Genomic DNA, 19548 nt, shown 5'->3' with positions numbered 1-19548 from the left:
GACTAATGAAATGAATTGAAGGGAATAGTACCAAGAAAATTTAGATATTAGATTTTATGGTTAGAAACAATTTAACTAAGTACTAAAACACTTTAAATTGTATGTTTCAGTTGATAAGGATATTGAGAAGCATAGAGAACATTGAGTCAAGGCCTAGGAGCGACTCAAATCAGGTTTGTGCACAACTAGTTTTTAACTAATTTTGTTCTGAATATTTCATATGATTAAATGACATATTTTTCTTATGTATTATGTTTAACAAGCATTGGATTTAATTCAATGATTATTGAAATTGTTATAGTATGTATGAATTTAGCTTTGTGAAATGGTATTTCTACAAGTATTAAGCATTGTTGTGAATTAAATAAATTATGTTTTGAAAAATTGTGATAGAACATGTTCTGAATTGTGATGGGGAATTTGCAAGGAAAAATGCAAATTTATGGTTTGAATTGTGATGAGCATAAAAATTATTGGATATTAGAATTGACTTTGAATCGAATTATATTGTGATTTATGCTCACTAAAAGGATTGTGACATTGTTTTATATCTCACTATAGATGCTTGACTAGGTTATTACTCGTCTCTCTTATTTGTTGAGAAGAAAATAGAGTTAGTTGTGTTTTGATTACCATGGTACGTGCACAGGCTTAAATTCTCCTCTTATTAGAGGTTAGATCTAAGTTTTTATGTTATAGCCCTTTCAGAAGATTCATTATTGTGGTGTGTACTGTGCAAGATAATTCGACCTCCCCGACCATAGGGAGTTAGAATCCGATTTGACCTCCCCGACCATAGGGAGTTAGAATCACCCCAAAGATGGCCCTTTCGGATTAGCCTTGCATAGTTAGTGAGATAAAGAATGGTTTTCGAGGTAAAGAATGATTTTTGAATAGTAAAGAATTGTGATTTCAATTATGATTTATGTATAATTGATTTTGTTGGAATTAATCTTTATTTCCAATAAATTGTTGGAATTACCTTAAATGGTTAGTTATGATTTGATAAATTGAATTTCGTGATCAAAGTCATTTTATATAAATAATTTATATTATTGGCAATGAATATTTTGATTTTTGGAATTTGATGAGTATTCAGATTTCCTAATTATTTGCTGTAAATTTTGTCAATGTATATTATACTATGTTTTAAATTATAGTTGTGCACCACTGATTTCACCACTCAGCGATAGCTTTGTATGCTATCGCAGGTGAAAAGAGCATGGAGTAATTGAGTAAGCTTCTTTGAAGAGACATTCAGATCAGCTCTAGGTATACCCATGTACACAGAGTTTGATATATGTATATAATAATATGTATGTAAATTATTTGAGCAGTTGTATAAAAACTCTTGTAAAATATTTTGGTATGTAATTAAATGCAAATCATTGTAATATAAATTTGATATTTCATTTACGTGTATAGTTTTGTAATATTAATTTTTGAGTTTTATAATCAATGAAATGTTCTTTATGATGAGATTGGCTTGAAAATGAATTGATTTGATTATTGAGATTTGAATTGTGAGTTGAAATGAAGTTATTGGAGTTGTATTTGAGAAAACATATTGGGAGTGTTTTCCTTTTCAGGTTTGAAGAACTGTTTTCTCAAAAATACAGCCGGCACTTTGCTAAAATTTTGAAAAAAATTTTATAACAATAGATTTTAATTGATGATTTAAATTTCACGAAAATTATTTTAAAATCCCTTGTAGTATATCTAATGGGTTATCGGTAGGCGAAATACGGTAATTCATTAGGTGTACTACGGGATCGTGTTACATCTTACGGGGGAGTAGGATGTGACATGTTTTGTGGTATCAGAGCAATGGTTTTAAAGGAAATTTTGAACTGTGAATTTAAAATCTTTTTATTGGTAAATACAACTGCTCAAATTTTTGATACATATAGTACATTTACATCATAAATATGAACTAATGGAGAGAAATTTCCTTGTGTTGATTGTACAGGAAAAGAAAATTCTGTGAAAATATATGGAAGAGAAGAATTAGACAATAGAACAGTCTGTGATAGCAGAAGTACAAGTTGAGGCCCCAGCTCCTCAGAGTGTCGAAGGTCCTACTGTACCAGTTTTACCGGTACAAATTACTGCACAAATGGCCCAACAAATGGCCACTTTCTTTCAACAAATGGTTGATACTCTGTCAGCTCAAGCTCAAGCACAAACCCAACCCCCACAAGGGCAGTGTGAAATAGAGAAGAGGGAGAAACCTATGGGTCAGAGCTCGAACAGTAATTTGGAGAAGAGAAAAGAATTTGAGGAACCCCAAGCTCAGGGATATGACAGAGGCGGATCATCAGGGTAGAGAACACCAAGATCTAGTCATCGAACAATCAGAAGTTTCTATTCTGCCCATTTCTGCCATGTTTGTGGTAAGCTACATGGAGGTATTTGTCGAAAGGCCTCTGGATCCTGCTACAATTGTGGAAAGCTTGGACACTTTGTTAGAAATTGTACTAGAGTACCTTGATCTGCTCTCGAAAATTCACAGACAGTCAGTAGAGGTCGTGATAGAAATAGAGTTGGTACTCCTCACAACCATAACACAGTGAATCAACCCGAATATAGTAGCGCATCAGTTAGAGCGTCCACTATGCGCCAAGGGGAAAGAACAAAAACTTTAGATGTCGCTGCTGGTAAGTTCTTAATTTTTGAAAGAAACAATTAATTATTTTTGTTTGATCCCAGCACTACTTAGTTATATGTTAGTGTTAGAACTATATGTTCTATTGTTATTCCTTTACATGGGAATAAATTTGATGCAGTAGTGATTAGTCCTTTAAGATAAGGAATGTGATGATAAGTGAAATTAGTTCTAGAAGAGTTTATTAGCGAAAAGTATTTTCTAACACACCATAAATTATAAAGCTAAACGGCAAGCCTACTTAATGTAAGGCAAGAGGACATAAAAGTAAATTGCAGTAATATAATTACTCTAGATGAGGGCAAAGATGTCACTGTTAGTAATTGTTAATGGATATTATAAACAGAATAATATTCGAATATCAGTAAATTCGAAAAGGATAAAATATAGGAAAGTTTGATCTATTGGGATGTATCATAGTAACTATGCAATGTTCTTGATGTTTATACTATAAGCTGCAGATTATAGTACCGACACAGGATTATTGTGTAGAACTACGTGCTTCCTCGTGGTACAATAAAATAATAATATTTGTAAGTAATCTATAAATTGATATAGTTACACCCGAATAGAGTACTATTACAGGAAATAAATGTGAAAACTTTTGTCAGAAATTTAAAACATCAGAACTAGCCTATCGAAAGACTACACTTGTAAGGTAGCTAGAGTCAATGACTCGGTTACATTAATGTGAACTACCTGTACCACAGTAATTGCTATAAGCTTAGAGATATCAGTACGACTTATCATCCTCAGACGAATTGACGATCGAAACAAGTAATTTAGGTAAATTCTGAAACTCATTGAGTTCCTGTAAACAATGAAATGAAATGATAATAATAACCTATAAAATGTGATAAGCCCTCGAGAATATATTGAGAACTTGTGTTATTGAATTTGAGGGGAGATAGGATAGATACCTCCCACTAACAGAATTTGTATACAATAATAAGTGTCAAGTTAGCATACAAATGGTACCCTATGAAACACTGTAAGGGAAAAAAGTGCAGAACACCAGTACATTGAACTGAGTTGGTAAAAGAGACTAAAGGACTGGTAAAGAATCCTAGTATGGGAGATCAAGAAACTAACGAATAACAGAAGTTCATGAGTAGGAATACTAAAGGCAGAGGAAAACAATGATGGGAAAATGAATAAAAATTATGAGATAACGATAAGCTCAGTTGTTTGAATCCGATGAATTTCGAGGACGAAATTCCTTTTTATAGGGGAAGAGTTGTAACATCCTAAATTTCGTAGTCCATACGTCCTACTGTTCTGACAGCTAATGTCTACCCCGAAAAGTCGGAATGTCTGGAACTACACTGTAATGACAGTGAGAAAGTATAAAATAATGAAAAATGTGATAAGAAAAATTAAGGAAAAATAAAAGAGATAAAATGTAACTAAGTTAAACGAGTCGAACCCGTAGCGATGGGTGACCGCACCGAGAAGTTATGGCGATGACCGTTGACTAGCCCTAGACTGCGAGGAACCCAGGAAAATATTTTTGGGACATAATTAAAGGTCTACTGAGGTGTAATTGACATTGGAAATGTCAAAAAAAATTTTAGTAAGTAAATATATAGACAAAAATGAAAATTTAAGGAATCGACGGTACAAGGAGTAAATCGGTAGCACTGAAAAAGTTTAAATTTGACCCGAAGAGGGGCATTTTGGTCATTTGACACCTAGATTGGACTTTTGACCTAAATGTCCATTAAAAATAAGTAATATTAAATTGTAAAAATTTAATGAAAAATGAAATTAAGTATAAAATGTAAATTAAGGAAAAAGAGGGCATTAGTGCAATTATGGAGAATTTGAATTATTTAATTAATTCGATAAGGTTAGTGGAGCACTAAGTGGACTATAGAAGCCACATAAGGACCATAAAATCTGCATTAAAACTTCATCTTTTTCCCATTTTAAAACCTTATCGAATTCAAGCTCTCCCATTGTCCTCCATGGCCATCCCACATGCAAGCTTCCTCTCCTCCATGATCAAGTCATGATTCCTATAAGTGTCTTCATTAAAAGTGATGTACACATCTTGGCCAAAATATTGGGAGCAAAAATAAGAAAGTTTGGTGAGGTTTTAGTCAAGCTCAAAAAAAGGTTAGTGCTTAATCTCCCCATTTTCTTTCATTAGATCTTGTTTTGAGCTTTGGGTAGTTGATTTATAGAAGAATTTTTCATGTTTGATGAATTATTAGAGTTGAGCCATTTTGGCAGCCATGAAACCTCACCATGAACAGCTTGTCCTTGCATCTAAATGGTTGTTTGAATATTGATTTAAGTGTTTAATTGTATTGAAGTTGAATTCCATGTGTAAAGTTTGATTTGTAAGCTTAAAAAGTGAAAATGGAAGTTGATGGGTATGTGTAAACTTATAGCAACATCATAAAGAAGATTGAACTGTTTAAGTTCATGAAATATTGTTGAACTATATTACTTATGGTGGCAGCATATATATGTGTATATTAGATTGGAATTGGATATGTAAATGGGGTATGTTCATGTGGTTAAATTGTGCAAATACACTTTGGAAAATTCTATGTTAAAGTGTGTATATTGAAAATGGTTACAAGTTGTCCAAAATGATCAAAATGTGTTGTAAAGTGTGTTAATGGTATGGTACAAACCAGAATTGGCATGAAAGGTAAACTTGGTAAGTATTGGATGTGTAATTGGTAAGTGTTGAATAATATGTAACAGGACAGTGTACATTTTAGCTTAGAACCTTAAGTGTGTGACTCCAATTGGTATGAGACTAATTGGAGGTGAAACTAGGCACAAAATGTGCCAACTTTCATGATGGAAGCTTACCTAAATTCCGCCTAGAAGGTGACTTGAAAAATAACCAAATCCGGATTAGTGACTTGAAAGCCTGAAAATTGACCACTTGAGCAGTAGTTAGTGTTTTGACCATAACTTACTCAAAACAGGTCCAAATGACCTAAAATTTTTACCATGAATAGCTTAGATATGGATCTACAATTCTTATGAAGATACTAAAGGCCAGAAATGGCCAGAACCAAGCTAAATAGCTTGCACAAGTTCAGGTACCAAAACTGGCCGAACCAAAAGTGACCTAAAAATGACCTAAGCCTATCATTTTAGTGCATTCTGTCCAGCATTGGTAAATTGACCATATCTTGGTCTACACAACTCAGAATGACCTAAAATTTTGCCCCGCGTGCAATAAGATATAGACCTACAAGTTTGTAGTTTGGACCGAAACCCGAAAACCGAGGAAACTAGGTCGTCCGGCTAGGTCAAAATAGTACACTGAAATCCAATAAATTGCAATAAAATGCAATGCACTTGAAAATGAAATTGGTAACATATGCCAACAATAAAGGGCCATAAAATGTGACATATTGGTAACATTGGAATTGACTCACTTAGAGTGCATCGAGGGTCAACATTATAAGTTGACTAATGAAATGAATTGAAAGGAATAGTACCAAGAAAATTTAGATATTGGATTTTATGGTTAGAAACAATTTAACTGAGTACTGAAACATTTTAAATTGTGTGTTTCAGTTGATAAGGATATTGAGAAGCATAAAGAACATTGAGTCAAGGCCTAGGAGCGACTCAAATCAGGTTTGTGCACAACTAGATTTTAACTTATTTTGTTCTGAATATTTCATATGATTAAATGACATATTTTGCTTATGTATTATGTTTAACAAGCATTGGATTTAATTCAATGATTATTGAAATTGTTATAGTATGTATGAATTTAGCTTTGTGAAATGGTATTTCCACAAGTATTAAGCATTGTTGTGAATTGAATAAGTTATGTTTTGAAAAATTGTGATAGAACATATTTTGAATTGTGATGGGCAATTTGCATGGAAAAATGCAAATTTATTATTTGAATTGTGATGAGCATAAAAATTATTGGATATTGGAATTGACTTTGAATCGAATTGTATTGTGATTTATGCTCACTAAAAGGATTGTGATATTGTTTTATATCTCGCTATAGTTGCTTGACTAGGTTATTGCCCGTCTCTCTCATTTATTGAGAAGACAATGGAGTTAGTCGTGTTTTGATTACCATGGTACGTGCACAGGCTTAGATTCTCTTCTTATTAGAGGTTAGATCTAAGTTTTTATGTTATGGCCCTTTCGGAAGATTCATTATTGTGGTTTGTACTGTGCACGATGATTCGACCTCCCCGACCATAGGGAGTTAGAATCCGATTTGACCTCCCCGACCATAGGGTGTTAGAATCACCCCGAAGATGGCCCTTTTGGATTAGTCTTACATTGTTAGTAAGATAAAGAATGGTTTTCGAGATAAAGAATGGTTTTTGAATAGTAAAGAATTGTGATTTTAATTTTGATTTATGTATAATTGATTTTGTTGGAATTAATTTTTATTTCTAATAAATTGTTGGAATTATCTTAAATAGTTATTTATGATTTGATAAATTGAATTTCGTGATCAAAGTCATTTTACACAAATGATTTATATTATTGGCAATGACTATTTTGAGTTTTGGAATTTGATGAGTATTCAGATTTCCAAATTATTTGCTGTAAATTTTGTCAATGTATATTGTACTATGTTTTAAATTATAGTTGTGCACCACTGAGTTCACTACTCAGAAATAGCTTTGTATGCTGTCGCAAGTGAAAAAAGCATAGAGCAATTGAGTAAGCTTCTTTAAAGAGACATTCAGATCAGCTCCAGGTATACCCATGTGTGCAGAGTTTGATGTATGCATGTAATAATATGTATGTAAATTATTTTAGCAGTTGTATAAAAACTCTTGTAAAATATTTTGGTATGTAATTAAATGCAAATCATTGTAATATAAATTTGATATTTCATTCACCTGTATAGTTTTATAATATTAATTTTTGAGTTTTGTAATCAATGAAATGTTCTTTATGATGAGATTGGCTTGAAAATGAATTGATTTGATTATTGAGATTTGAATTGCGAATTGAAATTAAGTTATTGGATTTGTATTTGAGAAAACTTGTTGGGAGTGTTTTCCTTTTCAGGTTTGAAGAACTGTTTTCTCAAAATACAGCTGGCACTTTGCCGAAATTTTGAAGAAAATTTTATAACACCAGATTTTAATGAATGATTTAAATTTCACGAAAATTATTTTAAAATCCCTTGTAGTATATCTAATGGGTTATCGGTAAGCATAGTACGGTAATTCATTAGGTGTACTATGGGATCATGTTACATCTTACGGTGGAGTAAGGTGTGACATCCCCAATGTTAGGATAGGCGTGATCCTTCACAGAACGTTTGTTATTGTTGTTGGCCATCTCTTCTTGTAGTTGTAGTTGCTCTTGCTCTTGTGCTCTTTCTTATTGTTGTTGAGCTTTAAATTTAACTTTTCTCCTCTTAGCTTCTACTCTTAAAGCTCTTGCTATCTTTTCTATTTCTGGATCAAAGAATAAATTGATTTCTTCACTTTTTGTCCTTCTCATACAATAAAAGTACTTGAAAAACAAAATAAAAAAATTCTCAAAGTAAAATAGTAAAAGAAATTAAAAATAAAATAAAAATAAAATATCCAAATTAACCAAACAAATAATCATTCAATATCAAACAAAAATCAAATCCCCAACAACGGTGCAAAAAACTTGATGTGTATGTCCGCAAGTATACGGGTCGTACCAAGTAATAGAGTGATAAGTCCTGTATCGTTCCCACGAGGATTTGCTGTTTGAGTTCCAAACTATGAATGAAGCAATTATTTGGGCTAATGATTGATGAATAAATGGTAAATGTAAATGAGCAAAGTAAATTGATGAATCTAATTGGAATGGGTAAAGAGCAAGCAAATAAATTTTAAATCTAGATGTAATTGAACTAAATTAATAATGGGTAATTTAAATCAAAATCTAATTATAATAAAGATGATTTTAGAGTTGGGGTTTATGCATAAATTAATTGAGATTTGTCTTGGGTATTCCAATTTTAAGGAAAATAGAGTTTGAAGGTGATTGACTCTAAATTCCTTTGATATCTTTTTCAAGTAAACCAAAGTGTGTTCTAAAATAACCAAACCTACTTTCGTATGATATTTGATTACTTTAAAACCCATTAAGTTTTGTAACCAATCATTAATTCCTCTTAAAACCCTAGTTTATTTTTAAATCTAGGTAATTTTAAGTTCCAATCCTTGATTATCTATCAATGATCTTCACCTTTTGGTCCTTCAATTAAAGATTAACACATTACCCAATGGTTACCATCATTAGGCAAGTAAATCAAGCACACAAGGAAAGAATCAAAACTCATATTTATATAAAATATAGAAATAACCATTCCAAATCCACAAATTAATCTAAAACATATTTTCCAACTCTGAAATCCAAAGAGTTTACCCACTTATGTTGGAATTTACAAGAGAGATTGACGGAAAAGTAAACAAAAACATGATAAAGGGACTAAAAATAAAAAAAACCCAAGTAGAGGGACTAAAAACTCTTAGTCTTAGAGCTTCCAAAAATGGCTGCAACAGCTCCTATTCTGCAAAACTAATGGCGTCCTCTTCCCTTCTCCTTTTGTAATTTTTCTTTTCTTTTTATTTCTTATTCTTTTCCTCTTCTTCCTTCTTGTGGCAAAAACTAGAAAATGATGCTTTTATATGGTCCCAAAATTTGCCCTAAAAATAGATAAGAGCTAAGAAGTGGATGGGAAATGAGGTGTAAGAATATCCATGTCAGCAGAGTTATCCACGTTTTGGGCATTCTGCTTAGGGTACTGGTTATCCTAAGTAGGATCTTCAGCAATTTTCGGCCTCTGCATGCACTACCTACTTAAGGTTAGGCAGACCCTCAGCAGATCTCGGCAGGTTTAGGATAAAAGGAGTTTTTCTGCTCATGCTTGACTTTCAGCTTGACTTGAGTTGCACCTTAAGCACTGCCACTTACCCTAAGCAAGATCTCAAGTAGGACCCTAAGCAAATCTCAACAGGTTTTGGGATGAAAGCTTGAATGTGTAGGATTTAAGTTGTGCTTGACTTGCGGCTTGCTCAGGTTGAAAGTTAAGGAATATGACATACCCTATGCAACATCATAAGCAAAGTCTCAAGCAAATTTTGGCCAACTAAATCTTCCAAGGCTTGATTTCTTAAACTTTCCTCTATGCTTAAAGGACTCCAAATTTCTTCAAATCAATTCCTAATGTACTCATTGGCCCTCAATTTACCACAAAAACCTATCAAAAAAAAATTATAAAAATCAAATATAAAGTAACTAAAGTTAGCAAATAAGCTAAAATAAAGCTAAAAATATAAAATATACTAAAATATAAAGGCAAAATGGATGCAAAACTATCCTAAAATACCTATATGAAATGAGTGCAACAGAGTCCACTTAGAGATATAGAATAAAAGAATTAAAGAGGAGTGACTGTAGTCTCGATCCTTATGGAACTTTGGCTGAGGATTTCCCTTCTGTGCTGATGTTATACTCTTCAAGACGGCTGCAGAGAATGCAAGTATGAAAAAGTGAAAACCCTTCTGAAACTCTCCAAAAAGTTTCTGCAAAAGGGTTGAACTCCAGATAGCCTCTTTTGTGGCCATTTTTTACTTTTATTTATAATAGCTGGTCTAGGGTTAGGTCTTTAGAATTCCAAAAGCATTAGGAGTCTGTTTGGAGTGTGTAAACAAGAGCTGGAATTCGGATTAGGAAATTGGTTGCTGCATGGTACACGGCCCGTATGTCACTATATGGCCCAGGGCCGTGTAACTTACTGGAGCTGAATGGTTGCGTATTGCATAGGCACAGGAGTTTACACGGGTCCGCGCTAGTCACACGGTCTGGTTACATGACCCATGTTCTTCTGTTCTTAGAAAATTCTTTAAGCCTATGCCCAGCAGAGACTTACACGGGTCTCCATAGCTTACACAGGTCTAATTACACGACCCGTGTACTTTTATTTCTTCTTTGGCTCTCTAGTTTTCTTCTGGCGGTAGGTTACATAGGTCTGTGGCTTTGCTTACATGACCTGTGTAATGTATATCAGCAGCTTTTCTCAATCCTTTGGCCTTTCCAAGTTTCCTTCCGCACTCCTATGCCTTAGGACTTCACCCAAACACCTGAAATGATACAAAAAACATGGGATTTGGAGCTTGGCAATGGAATTTATGGAAGTTAATGAAACTAATGGTTATGCATGAGATTACTATTCTAAATGCTATGAAATATTATACAAATTTACTTAAAAATATCTATATAATACAAGTGTATCAGTAGCTAGAACTTTTTCATGGATAATTTGTATCAGTGCATTAGAGGAGGAATGAAGACAAGCCTTGGACATTTATGTCATATTGGTAAAAGGTATAATGGCTGATAATATTTATTTAAACAAATGTTTTAAAAATAATTGAAAATCTAATATCTTTGTGTTTGCTGGGGCTAACTGAAGTAGTTGTGAATTACTTCCCAATGCACATCATAGATTTTGTTACAGACATATGTATAATAACTTCAAAAAGAAATTCCTTGGTATCGCATTGCAGAATGACTTTTGGAATGCTGCAAAGGCCACACACAACTATGAATTTTAGCTTCATATGAAATTCTTCAAACCAAAATGGAGCAAAAACTTTATGATTGGCTACTGAAGATACCTTTCTCATAGTGGAGCATACATGCATTTTGGTGATACACTTGTATTATATAGATTTTTTAAGCATAATTGTACAACATTTCATGGCATTTAGATAGGTAATTGGATGTATATTTGATAATTTCATTAATTTTTGTAAATTTCACTGATCCACACTAAAATCTATATTTTTTTGCATATTTTTAGGTGTCTTGAAGGAAATTCAAAGCATAGGAACAAAGAAGGAAGCTTGGAAGAACTTAAGAAGCAAGGCAAGTTGCTGATATACTTTACACGGGCTGTGTAAATACAATTCTAGACCTGTGTAACTTTCTGCCAGGCAAAATGTGAAGAAGTGTAGAGAAAGACACAGTACACGGGTCGTATCACTTGGGTCGTGTAACCTTCAGAGACCCATGTAACTTTTTGTTGCCAAGGCTTGAAGAAGTAAATGAAGCATGCACAAGTACACGGGCCATGTAAGCTGGCCCGTGTAAGCGTCCAAGACCCATGTAACTTACTACCCCCCATCTGAAAAGAGGCCATCAACTCCAGAAACTTACACGCCCCATGTCGTGTAGTGACACACGGGTCAACAACTTTTTAAATCTGATTCCAATTCCTATTTTGGCACACCAATTGGACTTCTAATGCCCTTAGGACTCTAAAACTTAACCCTAGGACACCTAATATAAATAGAGGCCTGTAGAGAACAAATAAAAAAGAGGAGTTTTTTTTTTTAGATACTGCTACATACACACATAAAGGAAGAGTTTTGAGAGAAGCCTTCCTGAGAAAACCTAGCAGCCTTGAAGAAGGATCACATCAGTGCCAAGGATAGACTTCTTAGGCAAAGTTTCATAAGTTCACGACTGCAGAATGCTCCCTCGATTCTTTTGTTTTTAGTCTTCATATTGTTTTTTTTATGTGCTTTTACTTTTATTACAATATGTTTGTTAAACTCACCATGAGTGAGTAACTCCTTAAATTTTGGAATTTAGAAAGTAGCATTCTTAACTTTTGTTATGGATATATACTGAGTTTTGTTTAATGGAATTGAGTTTTGTTCTTTAATTCAATCTCTTGTGTTCTTAATGCATACTATGTGTTGGTACCCACCTAGTCATGATCTAAGATACTAATTGATGAACTGAGAGGTGAAGATTAGTTTTGGAAAATCAAGACTTTGAACTTAGGAAATCTGACCTAAAGATAGGCTGATAACCTTTGTGGAGTTCCAAAATTAATCATAGATCTCAAAGGGTTTTGATTAGGACAAATCACCAACGAAAGTAGGGTTTGGCTCAAATTGAAATACACCTTGGATATCTTGAGAGAGGATCTAGGATACCTTATGATTAATTTCCATCAAAGAAACAAACACTCAATCCATTAATAAAGCAAGATTAAAACTATAATAAAGTTAAGGTGTGAAATCTAAAATTCCATAATTGTTTACAAAACTAGAATTCTCCTTAAGCTTGCAGATTCACTTTCTTTAATTCTCAATAGTTATTCTGTCCTAGTTTAGAATTTACCCTCGTATAACTTTTGGTAGTTTAAACAATTAAGATTGTTGTGTAGTTTAGTACTTATGCCTATAATTATTAGACTCATTTCATATACGCATTTCAGGGTAGTTTTGCATCCATTTTGCCCTTATATTTTAGTATATTTTATGTTTTTAGCTTATTTGTTAACTTTAGATACTTTATATTTGATTTTTGTAATTTTGTTGTTTTTGATAGGTTTTTGTGGCAAATCGAAGATCAATGAGTGCATTAGGAAATGATTTGAAGAAATTTAGAGTTCTTTAAGCATGGAGGAAAGTTGAAGAAATCAAACCTTGAAAGAGCAAGTTAGCCGAAATTTGCTTGAGACTTTGCTTATGATGTTGCTTAGGGTATGTCATATAAGCTTAACCTTAAGCCTGTTCAAGCTGAAAGTTAAGCACGGCTTAAATCCTACATATTCAAGCTTTTACTCTAAAACCTATCGAGAATTGCTTAAGATCTTGCTTAGGATAAACGGCAGTGCTTAAGGTGCAGCACAAGTCAAGCTAAAAGTCAAGCACAGAAAAGTCTATTTTACTCTAAGTCTACCGAGATTTACTGAGGGTCCGCAACCCTAAGCGAGCGGTGCAACCAGATCAAAATTTCTTGAAGAAAAGGCTTAGGGTAGCGGTACCTAAGCAGACTGCCCAAAACGTGAATGACTCTGCTGACTTGGACATTTCTACACCTCATTTCCTACCCACTCCTTGGCTCTTATTCACTTTTAAGGCAACTTTTTGGGACCATATAAAATCATCATTTTCTAGTTTTTGCCACAAGAGGAAACTGGAAGAAACAAAGAAAAGAAAAAAATTATAAATAGAGAGAGGAGGAGGACGCCATTTTTCTGAGGGAGGAGCTGCTGCAACCATCTTTGGGAGCTCCAAAAATCAGAGTTTTGGGTTCTTCTACCTAGGTTTTTCTATTTTTAGTCCTCTTATCATATTTTTCTTTACTTTTCCATCAATCTTTCTTGTAAATACCAATATGAGTGAGTAAACTCTTTGGATTTCAGAATTGAGAAATATGTTTTAGATTAATTTATGGATTTGGATTGGGTATTTCCATATTTTATATAAATATGAGTTTTGATTCCTTCCTTGTGTGCTTATTGTACTTGCCTAATGTTGGTACCCATTGGGAATTGTGTTAATCTTTGATTGAAGGATCGAAAGGTGAAAGTCATTGATAGATAATCAAGGATTGGAACTTAAAATTACTTAGATTTAGAAATAAACTAGGGTTTTAAGAGGAATTAATGATTGATTACAAAACTTAATAGGTTTTAAATTAATCAAATATCGTACGAAAGTAGGTTTGGTTATTTTAGAATACACTTTGGTTTGCTTGAAAAAGATATCAAAGGAATTTAGAATCAATCACCTTCAAACTCTATTTTCCCTTAAAATTGGAATACCCAAGACAAATCCTAATTAATTTATGCATAAACTCCTAACTCTGGAATCACTTTAAACATAATTAGACTTTGATTTAAATTACCCGTTATTAATTTAGTTCAATTGCATCTAGATTTAGAATTTATTTGCTTGCTCTTTACCCATTCCAATTAGATTAATCAATTTTCCTTGCTCATTTACATTTACCATTTACTCACCAATCATTAGCCCAAATAATAGCTTCATTCATAGTTTGGTACTCAAACGACAAATCCTCATGGGAACGATATTTGATTCATCACTCTATTACTTGAGACGACCCGTATACTTGCGGATACGCCCAACAAGTTTTTGGCACCTTTACCGGGTATTTGATTTTTGTTTGATATTGAACGATTGTTTGTTTGGTTAATTTGGATATTTTATTTTAGTTTCTTTTACCATTTTACATTGAGAATTTGTTTATTTTGTTTTTCAGGTACTTTATTTTATGAGAAGGACAAAAAGTGAAGAAATCAATTTATTCTTTGATCTAGAAATAGAAAAGACATCAAGGGCTTTAAGAGCAGAATCTAGGAGGAGAAAAGCTGAATTTAAAGCTCAACAACAATAAGAAAGAGCACAAGAGCAAGAGCAATAGCAATTACAAGAAGAAATGGCCAACAACAATAACAACCGCTCTGTGAAGGATCATGCCTATCCTAACATTGGGGATTTCATGCCAAGTATCACAAGACCTAGAGTAGAAGCTAATAATTTTGAATTGAAGCCTGCACTGTGTCAGATGGTACAACAATCACAATTTGGGGGAAGTCCAAGTGAAAGTCCACATGTGCATCTAGCACACTTTCTTGAGATCAGTGACATGTTGAAGATAAATGGAGTTTCTGATGATGCAATTCAACTCAGATTATTTCCTTTTTCTTTAAAGGACCGAGCTAAAGAGTGGTTACATTCTTTGCCACTGGGTTCTATCACAACATGGGATGAACTTTCTCAAGCATTTTTAGCTTAATATTTTCCACCAAGCAAGACAGCTAAGCTAAGAAATGAGCTGACTTCTTTTAAACCTAGAGATGATGAGAGCTTATATGAAGTATGGGAAAGGTACAAGGATTTGCAAAGAAGATGCCCACATCATGGGATTCCTAAGTGGATGCTTGTTCAACACTTTTACAATGGAGTTTCACCAGCTATTAGAAGTACAATTGATGCATCTTCTGGAGGTGATCTTATGGAGAAATCTGAAGATGAAGCTTTTTCTGCTCTTGATAAAATTGCTTATAACAATTACCAGTGGAGTTGTGAGAGGAATGAGATCAAGAAACCAGCTGGTATGTTTGAGCTTAATGCCATGAATATGATTAATGCTAAGTTTGATGCTTTGATAAGGAAAATGGACAAGCTAAGCATGAAAGTAGACTCTTCAATTGGAGGTTCTAGTAATTTAGTAGAAGTTAGAGCTGCAAATGTCAATTGTGCAGCTGATTTTTCTGCACTTAGTCAAGATTTTTCAAGTGAGAAAGTGGATTATGTGGGGAACTACAATCAAAGACCAGGCGGTAACCCATTTTCTACAACTTATGATCCAGCATGAAGAAACCACCTAAATTTCTCTTAGGGAGGTAGACAAGGACAACACCAAAATTTTTAGCAACCTTCTGGGTATCAACAACATCAGAATTTTCAGCAGAATAGAGGTCCTCCTCCTGGAATTCCTAAACCTCAAAACGCACTTGCTCCACCACAACCACAACAACAACAAGCTCTACCACAATAAGCACAACCAGACAAGACAGCTAGATTAGAAGCTATGATTGAGACTCTACTTGTGAGCCATCAAAGTCAACAAGATTATTTCTCAATTAGCATCTAAAGTAGATCAAATGGCAACACACAATAAGATGTTAGAGAATCAAATAGCTCAACAAGCTAGCTCTTCAAACAAAAAAGCATTTGGGAAGCTCCCTAGCCAACCAGAAAATTCAATGGAGCATTGCAAGGCTATTACATTAAGAAGTGGAAAAATATTGAAGAGTGGAGATAAAAAGATTGAAGAGAAAATTGAAGAAGAGAAAAACAGAGAAGGAGATGAAAAAATTGAAGTTGAAGTTAGAATTGAGCCTGAGAAAGAGAGTTCAGTGGAAGAAAAAGGAAGTAAAGAGAGAGAGAGTAAAAAGGAAGAACCTACATATGTAGCACCTAAAGCCTACATGCCACCTTTACCATTCCCACAAAGGTTCCAGAAAGTAAAGTTGGATAAACAATTTGAGAAGTTTTTGGAGGTATTGAAGTCTTTGCATGTGACTATTCCTTTCACTGATGCCTTAGCACAAATGCCTTCGTATGCTAAATTTTTTAAGGAGATTTTGTCTAACAAGAAGAAGTTGGAAGAATTTGAGACCGTAGCTCTCACACAAGAAAGCAATGCTATTTTGCAAAATAAGCTACCACCAAAACTGAAAGATCCTGGTAGTTTTTCCATAGCATGTCACATTGGGGATATCAGTATAGATAAGGCTTTATGTGATCGTGGAGCTAGTGTTAGTCTAATGCCATTGTCTATCTATGAGAAAATGAAGATTGGAGAAATAAAGCCTACCACCATTTCACTACAGTTAGCAGATAGGTCTATTAAATTTCTAATTGGGGTGATTGAGAATGTTCCTCTGAAAGTTGGAAAATTTTTCATACCGGTAGATTTTGTATTATTGGAGATGGAGAAGGATGTACACATTCCTATTATTCTTGGTAGACCTTTCCTTGCTACTGTTGGAGCTGTGATTGATGTAAAAGATGGAAGGCCTATATTAAAAGTTGGGGAAGAAAAAGTTGAATTTAATTTGTTTCAAGCAATGAAAAAGAAAGATGATTCAAATTCATGCTTGAGAATTGATGTGATAGATAAAGTGGTCAGAGAAGTGCTCAAAAAGCAACATCCTGAAGATCCCTTAGAAGCTTGTTTTGTTTACAACATCAAAAAGGGGGATGAGATTAAAGAAGCCATAGAATATGCTAAAATCTTGGAAGGAAATCCACCTTTGCCTATGGCTAGTATTGAGAACATTAGAGATTTGAAGGAAGATACAACTTCATCATCAATGCTTAAAAAAAGTGAAGCACCGAAGGTAGAGTTGAAACCTCTTCCAACAAATCTCAGGTATGCTTTTCTTGGTCAAAATTCTACATATCCTGTGATTGTTAGTGCTAAACTAAATGATTGTGAAGTTGAAAAATTATTAAGAGTTCTTAGAAAGGATAAAAGGATAATTGGTTATACCATTGATGATATTAAAGGAATACATCCTTCTGTGTGCATGCATTGAATTTTGTTGGAAAATAATCATAAAGCCTCTAGAGAGTCACAAAGGAGATTGAATCCAAATATGAAAGACGTTGTGAAAAAGGAAATCTTGAAATTGCTTGATGCAGGTATCATTTACCCTATTTCTGATAGCAATTGGGTAAGTCCAATTCATGTTGTACCCAAAAAAGGGGGTATCATAGTAGTGAAAAATGAAAATGATGAATTAATACCTACTAGGACTATAACTGGATGGAGAATGTGTATAGACTATAGGAAGCTGAATAATGCAACTAGAAAGGACCATTTTCCATTACCATTTATAGATCAGATGCTTGAGAGATTAGCTCATCATTCTTATTTTTGCTATTTGGATGGCTATTCATGGCTCTTTCAGATCCCTATTCACCCGGATTATCAGGATAAAACCACCTTCATATGTCCCTATGGTACCTTTACATATCGAAGGATGCCATTTGGAATATGTAATGCCCCAGCTACATTTCAAAGATGTATGATGTCCATATTTTCTAACATGATTGAGGATATTATGGAAGTGTTCATGGATGATTTTTCTGTGTATGGTAAATCTTTCGATGAATGCTTATCTAACTTGTCTAAAGTTTTGCAGAGATGTGAAGAGTTTAATTTAGTTTTGAATTAGGAAAAGTGCCATTTTATGGTATAAGAAGGAATTGTTTTAGGACATCTTGTGTTAAACAAGGGTATTGAGGTGGACAAAGCAAAGGTAGAAATTATTGAGAAAATGCCACCCCCGACATCTGTGAAAGGAGTGAGGAGTTTCTTGGGGCATGCTGGATTTTACAGGAGATTTATCAAGGATTTTTCTAAGATTTCTAAACCTCTTACCAATTTATTGAGTAAAGATGTAGAATTTCATTTTGATACTGATTGTATGAATGCTTTTTGCAGGATAAAGGAAGCTTTGATATCTACCCCTATTATGCAGCCACCTGATTGGTCATTACCTTTTGAGTTGATGAGCAATGCTAGTGATTATGCCATTGGGGCTGTTTTGGGACATGTAACACCCTCCCTGTAGTAACTCCATACATTCTACTGTTCCGGTGACCAGTGTCGGACTGGACAGCTAGAACGTTCAGAAAAAATATTTAAAATAAAGTGAGGAACCATAATTAACTCAAATATTAATAAGAAAAATTTAGGAAAAATTTTAGAAATAAAATACAACCAAGTTAAATGAGCCGGTGCCCTAGCGATGGGTAACCTAATGGGAAGTTGCAGTTCTCGCAACTAGGAGCCCTAGACCCGAGAGAAAATTCATAAAATAATTTTTGAGACTCCAGAGAAGAGTCACTGAGGGTTCTATGGTATTAGAATGCCAAGAAAAGGTTTAGAAAAATTTTTCAATCGGTAAAGACAATTTTGGACTGTTAAGCTAAACGAAGGGCATTTTGGTCATTTCGCCTTCAGAGGTGATTTTTGGCCGACTTATCCGGTTAAGTAAATAATTATTATGACACAAAATGTGAATAAACATTACTAAAAATTAAATTAAAAATGAGTAGAGAAGAAAAGAAAAGAAAATGAGAATAAATATCAATTTTGACATCATATGATGTCATTTAAAGGAATTCCCACCAATCACATTAAAGCGTCAATTAAGTAAGTAATAAAAGAAGATAAATAATACCAAAAAAAGGGAAAAACAATCTGTTTTCTCACCAAATGAAAGACCAGCCATCTCCCTCTTCTCCCATAGCCAAACCTCCATGAAAGCTCCACCAAAGCTTTATAACTCACCAAATCTCACCCCAAAACCCTAAACACCCTTCACAAAAATTAACCCCCACATCAAGAGCAAAGTTTTGATTATCATAAAGTGAAGAAATTCTAAGGTTTATACAAGCCTATAAAGAGACCAAAGAGGTTAGTGCATGTTAATTACTTAATCTTGTTTATTTCTTAAAACTTAGTTTGAAAATGAACAAATAATTAAGAAATTGAGATAAATCATGTGTGAAATTGAGAATGGAATTTTG

The 19548-nt window shown here is 33.8% G+C and overlaps 1 non-coding gene across 1 annotated transcript; it reads right to left on the bottom strand.

The window, feature by feature from the left end:
* Positions 1-15259: 15259 nt before the first annotated feature.
* LOC131174353 (small nucleolar RNA R71) lies at positions 15260-15366 on the bottom strand. Its single transcript, XR_009144601.1, has one exon. It is a non-coding gene; the product is annotated as a small nucleolar RNA R71 (small nucleolar RNA).
* Positions 15367-19548: the final 4182 nt, after the last annotated feature.

Source organism: Hevea brasiliensis, chromosome 15 (genome assembly GCF_030052815.1).
Source record: "Hevea brasiliensis isolate MT/VB/25A 57/8 chromosome 15, ASM3005281v1, whole genome shotgun sequence".
Classification (NCBI taxonomy): domain Eukaryota; kingdom Viridiplantae; phylum Streptophyta; class Magnoliopsida; order Malpighiales; family Euphorbiaceae; genus Hevea; species Hevea brasiliensis.
The sequence above is the reverse complement of the archived record's forward strand: the minus strand, read 5'-3'. Positions and strand labels throughout refer to the sequence as shown.